The sequence below is a fragment of the Phalacrocorax aristotelis genome, chromosome 3 (assembly GCF_949628215.1).
Source record: "Phalacrocorax aristotelis chromosome 3, bGulAri2.1, whole genome shotgun sequence".
In the NCBI taxonomy this organism is placed as follows: domain Eukaryota; kingdom Metazoa; phylum Chordata; class Aves; order Suliformes; family Phalacrocoracidae; genus Phalacrocorax; species Phalacrocorax aristotelis.
In genome coordinates this window covers 35,355,189-35,369,531 of record NC_134278.1, presented here as the reverse complement: position 1 = coordinate 35,369,531, position 14,343 = coordinate 35,355,189, and the positions used below count along the sequence as shown (strand labels likewise).

At 45.4% G+C, this 14,343-nt stretch overlaps 1 protein-coding gene across 6 annotated transcripts in view; it reads left to right on the top strand.

Annotated features, from left to right (window-relative positions):
- The first annotated feature begins 11,330 nt into the window (after positions 1-11,330).
- Positions 11,331-14,343, top strand: part of COL12A1 (collagen type XII alpha 1 chain) — a 104,512-nt gene continuing 101,499 nt past the window's right edge. For 2 of the 6 annotated variants that reach the window (XM_075087101.1, XM_075087100.1), the window contains exon 1: positions 11,331-11,856. The gene's annotated coding sequence lies outside the window, so the exon portion shown is untranslated. The remainder of the gene's footprint in view (positions 11,857-14,343) is intronic. The other 4 variants (XM_075087097.1, XM_075087099.1, XM_075087096.1 and 1 more) reach the window with 4 other exon arrangements.

Genomic DNA, 14,343 nt, shown 5'->3' with positions numbered 1-14,343 from the left:
GCTACCTTACTGCAGCCCTACTTTTGATTTGTGTTTAGGCAATACACGTGGTGTCTCTCCCCAAAAGATATTTCATGTTTCATTTTGAGGTTCATGTAAAATTTATTTTTCAGTTACTGTTATTAGAAATGGTAGCTACGATTTTTTTTTATATTTTGCTTTAAATGATGGGAAAGCCTCCTGGAGCTGAGGACGTGGGGATGCTGTCCTGGCTTCCACTGAGCTGGTTTGTTCTAGATGTCACCCCAAAAATATGGGGGACATTTTCTGTTAGGTGATGAGTACTACATCTGTTCCACCTCCCTTGCCACCCTATTTTTCATTCTATAAGCGTTTAAACTGATACGGTTTTAAGGGTAACAAAGAAAACTTAGTAGTGCGCCAGCGTTCACAGAATGAAAAGAAATTGTTCATGCTACTGTAAGAGAAATGACCATTGAAGCAATAATCAGACAGACGAAACAGACAAAAATTAAATCCTCAGTATTGCAGTTCTAGGTTACACAATCCTTTCTGAGACTCCAGACATACAGGCCATGTTTTACTTTCTGCATTTGGAAGGTAGCTCAGAACTATCTACTCTTAGAACTGTGCCCTGGGCTACATTTTCTTGGCTGCTGAATACATGTATAGATGCAATTAGCCTGACACACACAAAAATTTCCCCAGTAAAAGTCTGAGGACTAATAATACACAATATTGCAGCACAGGCTTCCTGAAAGACACCTTGAAAAAAGTTCAGAAACTCTCAGAAGTAAAATGAAAACACCAGAGAGAACTCTAAGTGTATGATCTTATCTGCACTTTTTTTCTTTTCCAGATCCCAGAGTAAAAATACCACTTTTCTAATGTTGCTCACCTTGGCCATCAGCTGCTCTGAACTGTGAGAAAGCACGATGAATTTTTTGAGGCATCTTTCGTATTAAGCTGTCCTTCCTTACTCTCCCATTCTTTCCCAATTCTTTTACATATCAAAGAGCTGGAGGGTGACCTTCATACTTGCTAGAGTGAATCAGACTTTCAAAGACAAAATCAATCTGATCAACCTGACTTGACCCTAAATAAGGTATTTAGGTGATGAGTAAGTCAGAACCAATGTATCTTTTCATGTGCATGCTTGTGCGATTATTTTTTTAAGAAGTTCCTTTTAATAATAACACCACCTTCTCTAGTCTAACGTGCCTGAGCTTTTCACTTATTTTTTCAGTACTCAGTCAATGCTGCTGTAAAAATAATGGCTTGTCCAGAAACACAGTCAGAGGAGAATATATTGGTTGTACTGTAGTTTTTCTGAATGAGTATTCAAGTCTTCAAATTGGGTGGGCAGCACATATGGCCTGTAATATATGTTTTGGTCTTGTCTCAATATTTCTCAAGAGTTACTCTCATTATTCACAGGTTTTCTATGAGACTAACAGATCACAGGCTTCCCCAAAAAACATGTAAGGCTGAAGCACATTTGTATCTATTTTCTCAAAAATATACGTCCTTGCAGAAAAAGGTAATTGGCCAGAATTCCTGTTTATAAATGTTGTGACAAGCCAAGTTCACTCACAGGGCCTGGGGAGGCACCTGAGAGAAGGATGTTATCCCACTGAGTCCCCAGTCAGGCAGCCCTGGTTTTAGCTCCTGGGAGAATACCAATGTCTGTGTTCAGTTTGCTCAGCTCACAAAGTATCCAGTCCCATTGCATATAGCCTGCTACGTCCTAGAGAAAACTGCCAGAGAGGCATGAATTTGTCCTCTGCTGATGTGCTTCTTTCTTTGAGTTCCTAATCCACCAATCCGAACTTTCTGAAACGTAAGGATCATTCCTCTCCTCTGTCTGGTTTATGCAGTGCATGTAATTGTCATTCCTCTCCCTCCCCAGTATTTTATTGTTTTATTGTTATGTTACCAGTATTTGGTATTTTAATTGGTGAAACTGCCTGTCCCTTGTCGTATTGGGTCTTTGTCAGCTGCAGAAAAGGCAAGATGCTGTCTGGTGGCCATGGAAATAAATTGGAAAGGAATGATCAGGTAAGATCCAGTAATATTTAACTTCACAAATACCAGAAGGTGGAAGGAGCTACAATAGAAAAGACCACAGGAGGCTTGGAGTTTTAGACTAACCTAAAATAAGGCTTCCTAAATGGAATTGTTAGCAAACTAAGTATGAAACGAACAAGGTCACGGTATTACTTTAAAAGTGTGTTGCAGCATAGGTGCTCTCTTTCTTCTATGAGTAACATTTTTGACTGCAAATGGAGGTGTAAAATAAGAGAGGAGTAGAGTGTCGTGTGATATGTCAGTCTAATAAAATGGTATCCTTACCATTAGAGGAGTAACAAGGAATAACTCTCTTCTTGAGGCTGTCCGTGAAGTTCACCTAGAGGTGCTGTCATCTCTCTGTGATTTCACCAGGAGCAGCAACAGAATGTTTTCCTTGAAAAGAACAGTAAGGTGTTCAGTTGACATACTTTATATATGTTGAATCGAAAGTGTTTCAGCTGCCACAAGGATACAGAAACAACTTGAACCATCTCTTAATTTCTTTGGGTTAAAAATTTTGTAGAGGATAGAGGATTTCTCAGGGCCAAAAGTCACATATGTTTGCCAAGATTTAACAATATCTGAAACAATAGCAAAAAATTTAAATACTTGTAGATGGTTGTCTTTCATTTTCCACAGAAGTTTTCCCTTTTAACCAAGAAAACTGGACCATGCAGGACCCAAAATCCGTGATCTGCCCCAAATGTTCTGATTCCCAAATCAAGATTCCTCTAAGAGTTTCTATGCAAATCTCTTGGTATCATTCTCATCAATGTGACCGTAACATCATGCACAAATATTTAGAGATGCTTTTTGGAATAAAAGGGAGACAGGGAGATTTGGTGCTGCTGGAGCTTGTCTCACCTTTTGAGACAGTTTGTTCCCAATAACCATGAGCAGCTTCTGTTCCTGCAGGTGTGGAAGGAAGAGCTTGTGATTCTATCAGGACCCTTAAGCTACGAGTGTGTTCTTTAACTAATTGAGTAATATATGTTTATTTAATATCAAAATGGTTCCACATTGTTTCATCTCAGCGTGAGCACTTACTCTGGATGACTAATGGCCTGGGACCTGAAGTTTATAATGGAAAGGCTGACACACACGTTCAGTCTTATCTGTCATAACACTATGCAAAAGGGAATTATATAATTAAAACATTTTAATGATCTCTCTTGCTCAGTGGGAAGATACAAGTCCCAAAGGAGCCAGGCCAACTTTGTTATCAAGGTTTATTCAGTCATCTCTTAGGAGCAGTAGGGCACATTTTGCTAAATATAGTGCGGTGTGCTAATATGTGCTATGTGTGGAGCATTGCACTGGGACCATTGTGCCACAGAGCTGGAGCGCAGTGCACCAGGAGGTTAGTACACCTTCGCCCTTTGGCTGAGATTTTCAGAAATAAGTGCCTAAACTTAGACTCCTAAATCCATACTGAGACATTTACATAAATAGCCTGATTTTTTAGAAGAGCCATACAAATACATTTTCTTCTGTTAAAATCATAAAATAGAAAAAATTCTACAACAACAACACGAAGAAAGGATATTATTATTTCTGGAAATAGTACTCAAATGTATGGCCAGATTTCTGGGAAAAGAAGAGGGGAATCACAACTTTTGGTTACCCCAGCTTAATTAATTATGGGGTACAAATGCAGTTTCTGAAAGGAAGTCAAAAAACCTGGGAGTGGTGTAGCAGAATCATCAGCTGTACAGGTAGGCAGTAAAAGCTGTATATGATGGGTTTTACAGAGTTAGACAGCAACCCCTGTCACAATTTTTACCTCCCTGTTCAGGTCTGAGATCTGAAAGCATCTGGGTAGAGACTGGAAATCACTCCCCGCTAAACATCTTTTCAGCAACATCAGGCACATTTGCTGGTCTCATTCTGGTCCCCAGTAAATAGGTATTTACATGGGCAGACTGCTGAACTTGGCACCAGCAGACTTGGCTGGCAAAAATACCAGAGATGAACAGTAAAAGTACTCAAGCCAGTTGCCAAAACTTGGGAGCCTAGCACCATCTCAGGCTATGTTTGAGGCATTTGTTTGGGGCTGGCAGACACACCAGAGGACCTGTAGGAGACTCACACGCTCATGTTAGAGCAGCTGAGGGCCTAGCAGGGTGCCTGTGGCACCCAAAACAGCACTGGGGGCTCGTCTCTGCCTCCTAAGTGGTCTAGTACAGTTTGAAATGTGCCAGGACCAGTATATGGGTCCTGGGCTGTAGCTGGCAGCTCCACAAGAGGTCTCAGATGCTGCAGGGCACTCAAATGGCTCTACAGCCCAATGTAAAAGCAGCTGAGCCAAGCACCATGGACGATGGGTGGCCAAACTGCTCAGGCACTGCTGAGTTCATTAACTAGATCTTCATGAGCCACTGCAGAAGTTTAGATGCTGGGCTCACATGCAGACACCTAAATGTATCTTAACCCAGAGCCAAATGCCACCTGAGGTGACCATGCAGGACAGAGCAATGGGCGCAGCCGGTGTTCTCAAGCAGCAAAGCTGTGATGGTGGGGCATGAGTCAAGGAGCACAACCCCGTCTGCCCTCTTGGCTTCTCTGGAGGTTAGAGAAGCAGATTCTGTAGTTTTTATTAGAAAATAAGGTCCCAACAGCTACTCATAGCATAAAGAAAGGGACCTCATCTTGCAGCTGCTTCTGTTCTTAACTGGGGAAGATCACGATGTAGCAAAGCCCCATGTTGTGATGTACCTTAAGCAGCACATTACCTAAATACATTTCAAAGAGCACCGGGCAGAGGGGGACGGAGCAACAGGTTAAATTTACCAGCTGAACATTTACACACTAGAAAAAGTAATAGCAAAGGATGGAAAGAACCTGGGTGGTGTTTCAGAGTGTAATTTGTGCTTAAAAAATGGTTTGTTTAAAAATCCTAAGCAGGTTATTTTTTAATATACTTTTTTTTTTTTGTAAAACAAATAAAAGACACTGGAGCTGGTAGCAAACACATTTCTCTGGAGGAGAATATGTTATAATAGAAATCAGGACAATGCCAAAACTAAGACATGTTCAATAAACTGGGGTGGCTAAAAACTAACAGAGTAGCGAGGCCAGCTGGAAAGCATCCAGGACAGTGGAGGAAAGGGCATATGAGAGGAGACATTTTAACAGCTTCCTGTGAAGCCTTTCTGCAGGCTGTAGAGGTGTTGATACACAAGAGAGACACTGAACTCCAGCAGGTGAAAAAGGCTGACAGCAAAGAGTGGGTAGGAGCTTTCAAGTAACCCTAGAAAGGAGAAACAAAAAACAATAGTTTTCTGTTTACACAACAGAGTGCTTTTGATACTGAAGCACAGGGCAACATCTATTTATAATCCAAATAAATCTAATGTTCTGGTATTTGGATCTGTCAGCATTCAACATATTGGGAAGCAGCAGCCACAAGGCTGCATTAAGAAATGCTGATTTAAATCTGCATTGTTTTGCTCTGTGTATTTTCTCCTTTAGTCGCTAGCCAATTATGACTTGTCCAAAAGAAACGGAATTGTTTTTTAAAGTTAGCTCATGTGGAGGTCATAAATGTCCTGACAAGTGATACCCAGGCAGTGCTTTTAACGCCTGCAAGCTAAGCTCTTGCCTGACTCTTCTTTCCACAAAACCTCAAAATTTCCATGTGTACATCAATGCCTGTGATAGGTGACATGCAGGTGAGAGCCCCATAGTATATATAACCCAGGCTATGAGCTTCTTGGGCCTGCTGTATTCCCTGGCCATGTCCTGGCCCAAGTTTTGCCGCTCGTGCTCTTTCTTATGTATGGAGAGAAAAGAGCTGTGGTGAACGCCACAACCTGCCAGGCTGGATATCAAGGCACTGCGATTTGGAAGGTGAGTGGAGGGGGCAGCAGGGATGGTGGCGACCATGGAGTCCATCTCCCCTAAAGTTTAGAAATTACATGACTGTCGAGTACAGGCACACCGTATCAGCGAAGGGGTTTTTAGCAAGACCGGTGGGGTCTGTACCTCTGGCAGTCACAAGCAGTAAGGAAACTCCCAGTCCTGGATCTTTGCTCTCAGGCTCAGAGTTTGCAGAGATGCCAGTTAAGCAAACAATTAATTTTTGTACTAAACTGACTATTTTTTGTGGAATCATCTGAAGATACAGGCTCCTCTGGTGTACTACTTTGTTTTTTTCCCTAAACATCTTTCCTTTCACTTCGGAGTAGACTTTTACTCTGCTGATGCAACCTATTTCTGACTGCTGTGCTCATAGTCCAACTATGGACAGCATGCGACTCACCTAAACCAAGTTATTATCTATTGCCAGCCATGAGAAAACAGCTCCCCAAAGTATGCTGTTAGTACTAACTATGGTATGGAGGATTTCTCTTTGAAGCCCTAGCATATTTTAAATAAGAGGGGATGAACTAAATGGCCTCTCAGGATCTTTTCCAGCCTCATTCAATATGGTGCTGCGCATTCGTATCAGGTTTTCTTGTTAGAGTGTTTCTTTTGAACGTTTGTCCCACTGAATGGACAGGAAGTTTGGGGCTGACTATTGCATCCTCTAAACCTTCTTGGAAAAGATGCATATCAGGACAGAACGCAGCAGCAGCTGAGTATTCGCCCTTGACAGCTTCACTCCAACCTGCTCCTCAGTCAGGGGAATCGCAGCATCCCTCCCTACTCAGTGGCTTTTGTGCTGGTCGGGAGAGAAGGACAGCATCAGCGGTTGCCCTAATGACAAGGTATTTGGTCTTAAAATTCCCTTGCTATCATTAATTATTCCACTGTCTGCAACAATGGGATCAGGTCACTCATTAGCTAATGCAGCTTGAACTTTCAATACCTTTGAATACCTTGTCCATTTCAGGCACAAGGTCATCTTCTCCATAAGACTCCCTACCACCTACACAGACGCTGCTGACACAATATATATTGAGAGGGGTTTTTTAATATAGAAGTACTAAGAAGAATTAGCAAGGTGTTCCTATTCAGAGCTTGGCACTGCACCACCTCAGACTTTGCTGCTGATTAATATTGTGTACTTCTTTGTAGGAAGTAATTACATGGAAATAGTTGAAGGGTTACCAAGTGTAGGGGAACCCATGGCTATTAACCTTTCATCCGCAAGTCTGCAGCTAGTCCATTGCTGTGACAGGAATGGTCGCGTTAAGATGTAATGTGATACCTGACAAATACACAGGGCCACTGTCCTCAGTTAATTTCTTTTCATGCCCTCTTTAATCAAGCGAGATTTGTACTGGCTTCGTTGGGGGATGCTTCCCGAATAGACCAGGATTCTTCTGTGAAATAATGAATGAGCTGCTTTGAAACAAAGCAACTTAATTTAGGAATGGTTTAATATAAAGGGCATTTGTGTATATATATATATGGTAGGGACTATAAGATTCTTGCATCTAATTTTTCCCAATTTTAGTAGTAAAGATCTGATATTTTTTTAAAATGACTGCCTATAAACTAACTTTTGTAAGACTCCAAAATCACATTAGAAGGCCAGTTCCCTTCTATTTATACCTCTGCTTTTGAATGATTTATTTACTTTTCCAGTTCTATTTATTTGGAGCCACAATCATTTCTTACTTTCAAAGCATTACATGATGGGAAAAATCAGTCAGAGAAATTAAAGAAATAAATAGTTGTGAAGAAAAACATACCTGGTGAGGTAGATAATTATTTAATGGCTGTAACACTCTCCAGGGAGGCTGCTTCCGTAGTTGTTCCGCTAAATTAGTAGATTTCAGATAGAACTAGTCCTCTCTGAACACTGCTAATATAAGAAGCCATTCCTCATTACAGAGGTCAGACCAGTACTGCTCTCTGAATACCAGCTCTGAAATGAAATTATCCAAATAAATAAACACAAGGCTGAGTTCTTCTCATGCCATTGACTGGAAATCTCTCAGAGAAGGCAGGGCCTGGAGGAAGCAGTTTGCTCTATTTTGTCCTTCTGCATTTAATGGATGCAGATATAATACCGTGCAATATTAGCTTTATGACTGTTTTAACAGGAGTTAAAAAAGACACTGGAAAGGTCATCCTTTGTGCTGTAAGAAACAAATGGGCCTCCTAAATTACTATATTAAGACAATGTCTAATTTTGATACACTGTAATGATAGATGCAGTGATAGACTGACAAGCAAAGTAGTTCCCGGGTAGATCTAGGTAAGTCACTGGTAGCGGCACAGTTTTGCCTGTATAACAACATTTAATGCTGAATCTATCCATTGTTAAAGAGCTGACACTTTTTTTGATTCTTCCTCTGTGTAAAGCATATACACAAACACATATATATGTGTATCTATACACATGAATAAGGCATTTACCATATTCATATGTAAAGCAGATGCAACTAATTGTCAAAGGCCAAATCTAGTGTGATACCCATATGGAAAATGACATTCAAGGTTTACAGTGCTGAAATGCAGAATGGCCTGTTTCATTCTGCCCTGGCAATGCAGCCTGAGGAAAAAAACAAAAAAACCAAAGGTGCCAGAAGCACAAAGTATCTTGAATTACTCTAGACCCCAAACCAGTTCAAAATTTCTAAGAAATTCCTGGTTACCTGTAATAATACTATCACGTACCTACACCAGAAATGGGCAATATTATTAAATGCATACATATGAATTCAAATCTTGATTTTTTGTAATTAAATTTGTCGCTGTTTCAATTTATTCATTCTTCTTAGATGATAGCAAAGAAAATTGCAGAGCTGGAGCACATGGTCTTTATGTGTTTAACACTTGCCTAAGAAACAAGCAGACAGGAGAGTGTTGGTAAATGTTTATGCATTTCAGAAATGCCTTCTGCATCACATATTATGTACTCAGACTATGAATGTACATAGCAACAGAGCTGATTAAAACCAACCCGTTTAATTACTGTGATGTACGGAAGCACACACACTAAATGCAATTCATTGGTGTATTTCACATGTGAAAGATCTTAGGAGGAACATGGTTAGAATGGTTAGAACGAAGAGTTAAAGAATGAAATCCTGTTGCCCTTGGAGTCAATGAATTATTTGCTCTTGCCAGCCCTGAATCTTATTTCATGCCAAGAAATTAAGCAAAGCTGGTCAGCTGAGAGGAATGGGAGATAGTCCCCTGCAGCAGCACCTAGGTCTGTGAGGGAGAGTCTATGAGATTCTTGCACCCCTAAGAGACCCATTGGTTTCAAGTCTCCACTCATGTAAATCCAGTTGTAGATTTAGAGCCAAATTATTTAAATCTTTTAAAATAATTGTTCCAAGTGAATTAACTTTTAAGCAGAATAATACATATTTTATTCCATCCTCATTATTTGCATTAATTGGTTTTAACTATTAACATAAAATCTTGTTTATCCTATGATGAAAAAATCCACAGTATATTGTGAAAAACACCATCTCAGCACACAAAAGTGATAAAAATATCTCATTGGCATTAATTCACTTCCTACGGAAGGATATTTCATTGTAATCCCTGCTATCTATTCTTCTGAAACTCTTGTTTGCACCACATTTATACTGGTGTTCTTGGTCTGTTCACCAAGATTAATTGCCTGAGAAATTAAATTAAAATTTTAAAAAAGTATTATTTCTTAGAAATATTGCTTTTATGTATCAGATCTGGGTAGGAAGAAATTAAATTCCTCATGCCAAAATGCCAGAAGAGAAACTCCAACTCAACAGCTGGGCAAAGGGGTTAATAGGTCAGGAGTATTTGGAAGTTTATCAGCAGAGGAAATGTTGCCTTTGGAAAGAGCATTTTATCAATACCAGGGAGCTGAAGCTGTGGCGTGTCCCTGAGAGCAGCTGACTCACTTCCAAAGTGTCTGAAAATGTCAGTGCACGTCTTCTGGTTATCACTTTCTTTTCAGCATTTGGGTTCTCGTGCAGATAACTGCTCTATGACAGAAATGAAGACAACCCGATTCAGCTCAGGAGAGACAAGTCCTCCTGTTGACATGCCCTTGATCTCCTAATTCTGCGGAAAAGTTCCCAGGAGCCGTCCCCCTAAAAACCATTCATCTTCACTATCAGGCCCTGGCTGGAACTTGTCCTGATTGCTCCGAAATTCGTGTCTGTGCAAAAAGCTGGCACGGAGCTAATATCCCCCCGAAATATTACAGACCTCTCCAAACCAGGGTCCTAAACTCCGCACTGAGGGTTTGCCCCGTCCTTCCCTCTCCCCAGGGTTTTCCCTTCCTTCTTGTCCCTTCCCGTTGCTTTCTGGCAGCAGCGGCCCCCTGGGCGACCCGCGGAAGCCCCGGCGGGGGGACCCCCGCCCCGCCCCCGCCCCGCTCCCGCCGCCGCCGGGGGGCGCCCCCGCCCCGCGAATGGCCCCGCTCCGCCGCGGGGGGACGGACGGACGGACGGGGCCGGGCGCGGCCGCGCGGGGACGGACGGACGGAGGCGAGCGGACCCGCGCGGGGACAGACGGACGGACGGAGCCGAGCGGGGCCGCGGCTGCGGGGCCCCCGCCGCTTTCCTCCCTCCACGTTTGTCCCCTTTGCGCCTCCCGAGTTTGCGGATCAGCTCCGAGGGGGCGGGAAGCAACGCGCTCCGCGGGGACCGTGGTGACAACTCGTGTTTTAGCCCGGAGGGGTCCCGGAGGCGCCTCTTCCGAGACGTGACCGGGACTGCCGTTCCCCACGGGTGCGGGACCAGAGACCTCGGCTACCTGCTTCCCCCGGGCAGGGAAGGGACCGCGTGTCTCTCCGTGTCACCCTCTGGGACACGCCGGGTCCACAGGCAGGCCCCCGGGAGCAAGCGACGGGAGACCCCCGCGGAGCCTCTCGCCCAGAGGGCTGCCCGATGTTGGACGGTGCATTTTCTTTTGAAGGCACCCGGTTTTAGCCAGGGGCCACGGGCGCGGGTTTGCCCGCAGGGTCCGAGGGATGCGGAGGAGGAAGGGGGGTATCGTGCGCTCCGGCCCCTCGGCCCGCAAAGCTCGCTGCAGGCGGCACCCGGCACCGGTGGCGCTTTGTGCTCGAAGCAAAACACCTATATGACGAGGGAGGTGATTTAATGTATGTAGGCTACATAGGGTGGAGGCCAGACACACCTGAATTGTGTTAAAACGACTATATTCTCTTCGCCCTCGAAGCTCCCGGGGCTGCCCGAGCTTCTCTGCAAGGCTGTCCCGGGGACCGGCCCCGGCTCCGGCGGGGCGAGCAGGCTCTCAGCGGGGGTGGGCCGGGGACTGCGTGGAAACCCCCGTGCGGGGACACCCTCCGCGCCGCCGTCTGTCGAAGCCGTGCCCGGGGACTCAGTTTTTCCACTGCCCTCCCGCGTCCTCCCCCGTTTGGGAAGCCGAGGGGAGGGAGGGGGCGGCGGGCCGGGCCCCTGCCCCCGGGCGCGCTGCCGCGGCGGCCGCCCGCCTCATGCCGCAGGAATGCGCGGAGGTATGCGCCAGTTTCCAGAAGTGGATCCCCTTCCTTGCTGGAGCAGAGCAGCGCATATATCACCCGGTGGCAGCAGTCCACCTTCCCTGCAGTTTCGTAACCGCTTACGAGGGTAAATTGAGAGTTGGGAACAGCCCTCTATTAAGTAGCAGATTGAGAAGAGGCTCTTCCCACTTGGAGAAGGCAAGTCTTCCCAGACGGACCCCTCGCATCGGGAGCTACACTAGTCGAGGCGCCTCCTCTGCGCTCAGCTATTGCCGCTGCTTCTGCTCCTCCTTCGCCGCCGCTGCTACTTGCTGCTCCCTCCACAAGGTGCCCCCGGAGCTTCATCCTTTCTCCTCCTCCCTTTACCCAGGTCCGACGGCTGCGGCCGCTGCTGCCGGCACCGCCGGAGTCACCGCCGGAGGAGCTGCCCCGCCACCCGCCCCGGCACCCCGCAGCCGCCCCCGAAGGTCTGTGCCCGCGCAGGAGCGGGGATCCCCTGCCCTCCCCTCGGCCGGCCCCCGCTGTTTGTCCGTGCGCACCACGCACGCAGCCCCTTCTGATGCACTTCAGGCTGCGATCAGCGGCGCTGGGCTGCAGGCTGACACGGGAAGGCAAAGCGTGTGTGTGCGTGTGTCTGCGTGTCGGGCGTGTCGGAGCCGGCTTGCGGGCGTCAGGCCGAAAGGGCGGAGGAGCGGCGCAGGGCAGAGCCCCTCGGGGGGCTGCCGGCCGTCGGGCCCCGGGGAAGGCACGGGGAGACCGGCGGGCTGCCGGCCGCGGGCGCTGCCGGCGGAGGGGTGCCCGGGAGAGGTGGCGGTGGCGGTGTCCCGGTGGCGGTGTCCCGGCGGGGTGGCAGTGACCCCCCGGCCGGAGGCTCCAGGCGGAGCCCGGTGTCAGCGCCCAGCACGCCTCCGGGCACGCTGCGGCTTTGGCAGGAGCCCTCGCTTCCCTCCCTTGCCTGTGCAGCTGCCGGTGATGCTTTCTCCTGTTTCCAGTTTTTTATGCTTTTGGGAGGTAGTGGGTTTTTCCTGTGGATTTCTTTTTTTTTTTTTTTCCGTTTAGGTTATTTTTTTTATTCTTAAAAGTGGTAAATGTCGTGCACTGCGCAGTTTGGAAACGTTTTGGCTAAGCTTTTGTATGTTGAATTAGTGTGAGATTGGACCGGCACTAGTGAAAACACGTTTTTTAAAGTGGTCTCTAAAGGTCAATGAGAAAGCCTTGAGTCCTGATGCAAATTTCGGTTGTGTCCCTGCTGAGCCAGCGAGAGGACCTTTCCTCCACCACCTCCAGGCTTTCTTTCAGTTTGTGAGAAGGAAACTGTGTTTCTAGGTGGGCAAATGAATGCTTTGGCTGAGACGTTTTATTTCATGAAAGAAAAATGTATATCAGGAATGGTAGACCTGCAGCAATAGTGAACTCCTAGATGCCTTTGTGAGATGATTAATTTCTGTTGCTCTTCAAAAGGATCAAAAGATGGCACTCCAAGCCCACACAAGATTTCCAGGACAAAAGTCCATTTGCACTGACTTTCGGCGATCCTTAAACTCGCTGCAGAATTGGTAGATGTGCTCAGGGAGAGCTGTTTCCCACGCAAAGCAGTGATACGATTCTGGAGCTTTCAGGACAATTTAATGCTAACCTTGGTCTTTCTTGTGTTAGTGTCAGGGAGTCGCTACCATCAGTATTCCTCTTCTCTTTACCCGCTGGAGGTACCATTGGACTGAAACCATTGTTTAGTTTTTCTTCAAGCTCTTGGTATTTTTATGTGCAGTAAATGCATTTGGCTAAGGCGAGTATATACAGCTGCCCGGCAGAAGCCTGTTAAGTTCAGTGTCAGTAACTGGGAAATTCCTGGATCTCCATAGCATCTACCCACTAAATGTGCTTTGCTGGTTAGCGCTGTAGAGGGCGGAAGAATGTTATTTTCCCCTTCAGCTGTTTCTGCGGGCTAATGTTTTATGTATTTTTCTTTGTTTTGCTCTTGTCACCTTCACGATAAAATCTGTTGCCTAATTGCTTTAGGAATTCTCTTTCCTCCAGCCTAATTATGATATATGATGCATTTATGACTTTATTCAAACAAATTACCGTCCTTTACTTCCCATGATAGAAAAACCCAAACTTTAGAAACACTTCTATGCATAGTCACTGAGGTCTGTTCACATTAGCCTTTACTTAGACAAGGAAGTAATTTGGAAATTTTGCTGGAGTAATTGGGAGTAATCTGACATCACCTAGAGCATGTACTTATGAAGGTATAGCTGCTTGCTATTAGGAACCACTAACTTGGCCTAATCCCACTGATTTTGCTAGACAACCTGCAGTGATTGTGAGACTCTTTCGCCTGCCTGCTTTCTGTACTGTATTTTAAATCTGTTTTCTCTAAGGACGTGTAAATGAATTATCAGATGTTGAAACATCATGGCTAGACAGACGTGTCAGGTTTCAGTTGTGTGTTACACACACTTCTGTATAATCTATTTCAGACCCTCAAGAAATGAAGAATAGCACATTTGTAGGCAGAACCCCTCAAAAAAGTTTTATTACAGTTTCCAAACTGCCTTGAGACCACTAAAACACAGCTAACTAAGTGCTTCAACAGTTATGAAAAAGGAGCCGAATAAAATCCCCAGCTGAAAGAGAAATTTAGTTGATCCAAGGCAGGAATGACCTCTGAATTAGCTATCATCACACTCGGTGATGAAGTCATGGAGCTCCCTGCTGGCTCCTGTCCGTGTGGAGGCATGGATCTTCACCATGCTTCCCCGATAAAATTAACCCCAACTAGGTTAAAGCCTCATGTGCTTACTGTGATTGGAAAGGGTTCAGCAACAAAAGGCACGTTATTGCGAGGCGAGACTCTCCAGTTAGTCATGCAGATCTGTCATCGTCTTGGACGGCTTTCAAGTCTAGAGGTTTCAACCTGGTCCCGTGGGTGGGAGCTGGGGATAAGGGAA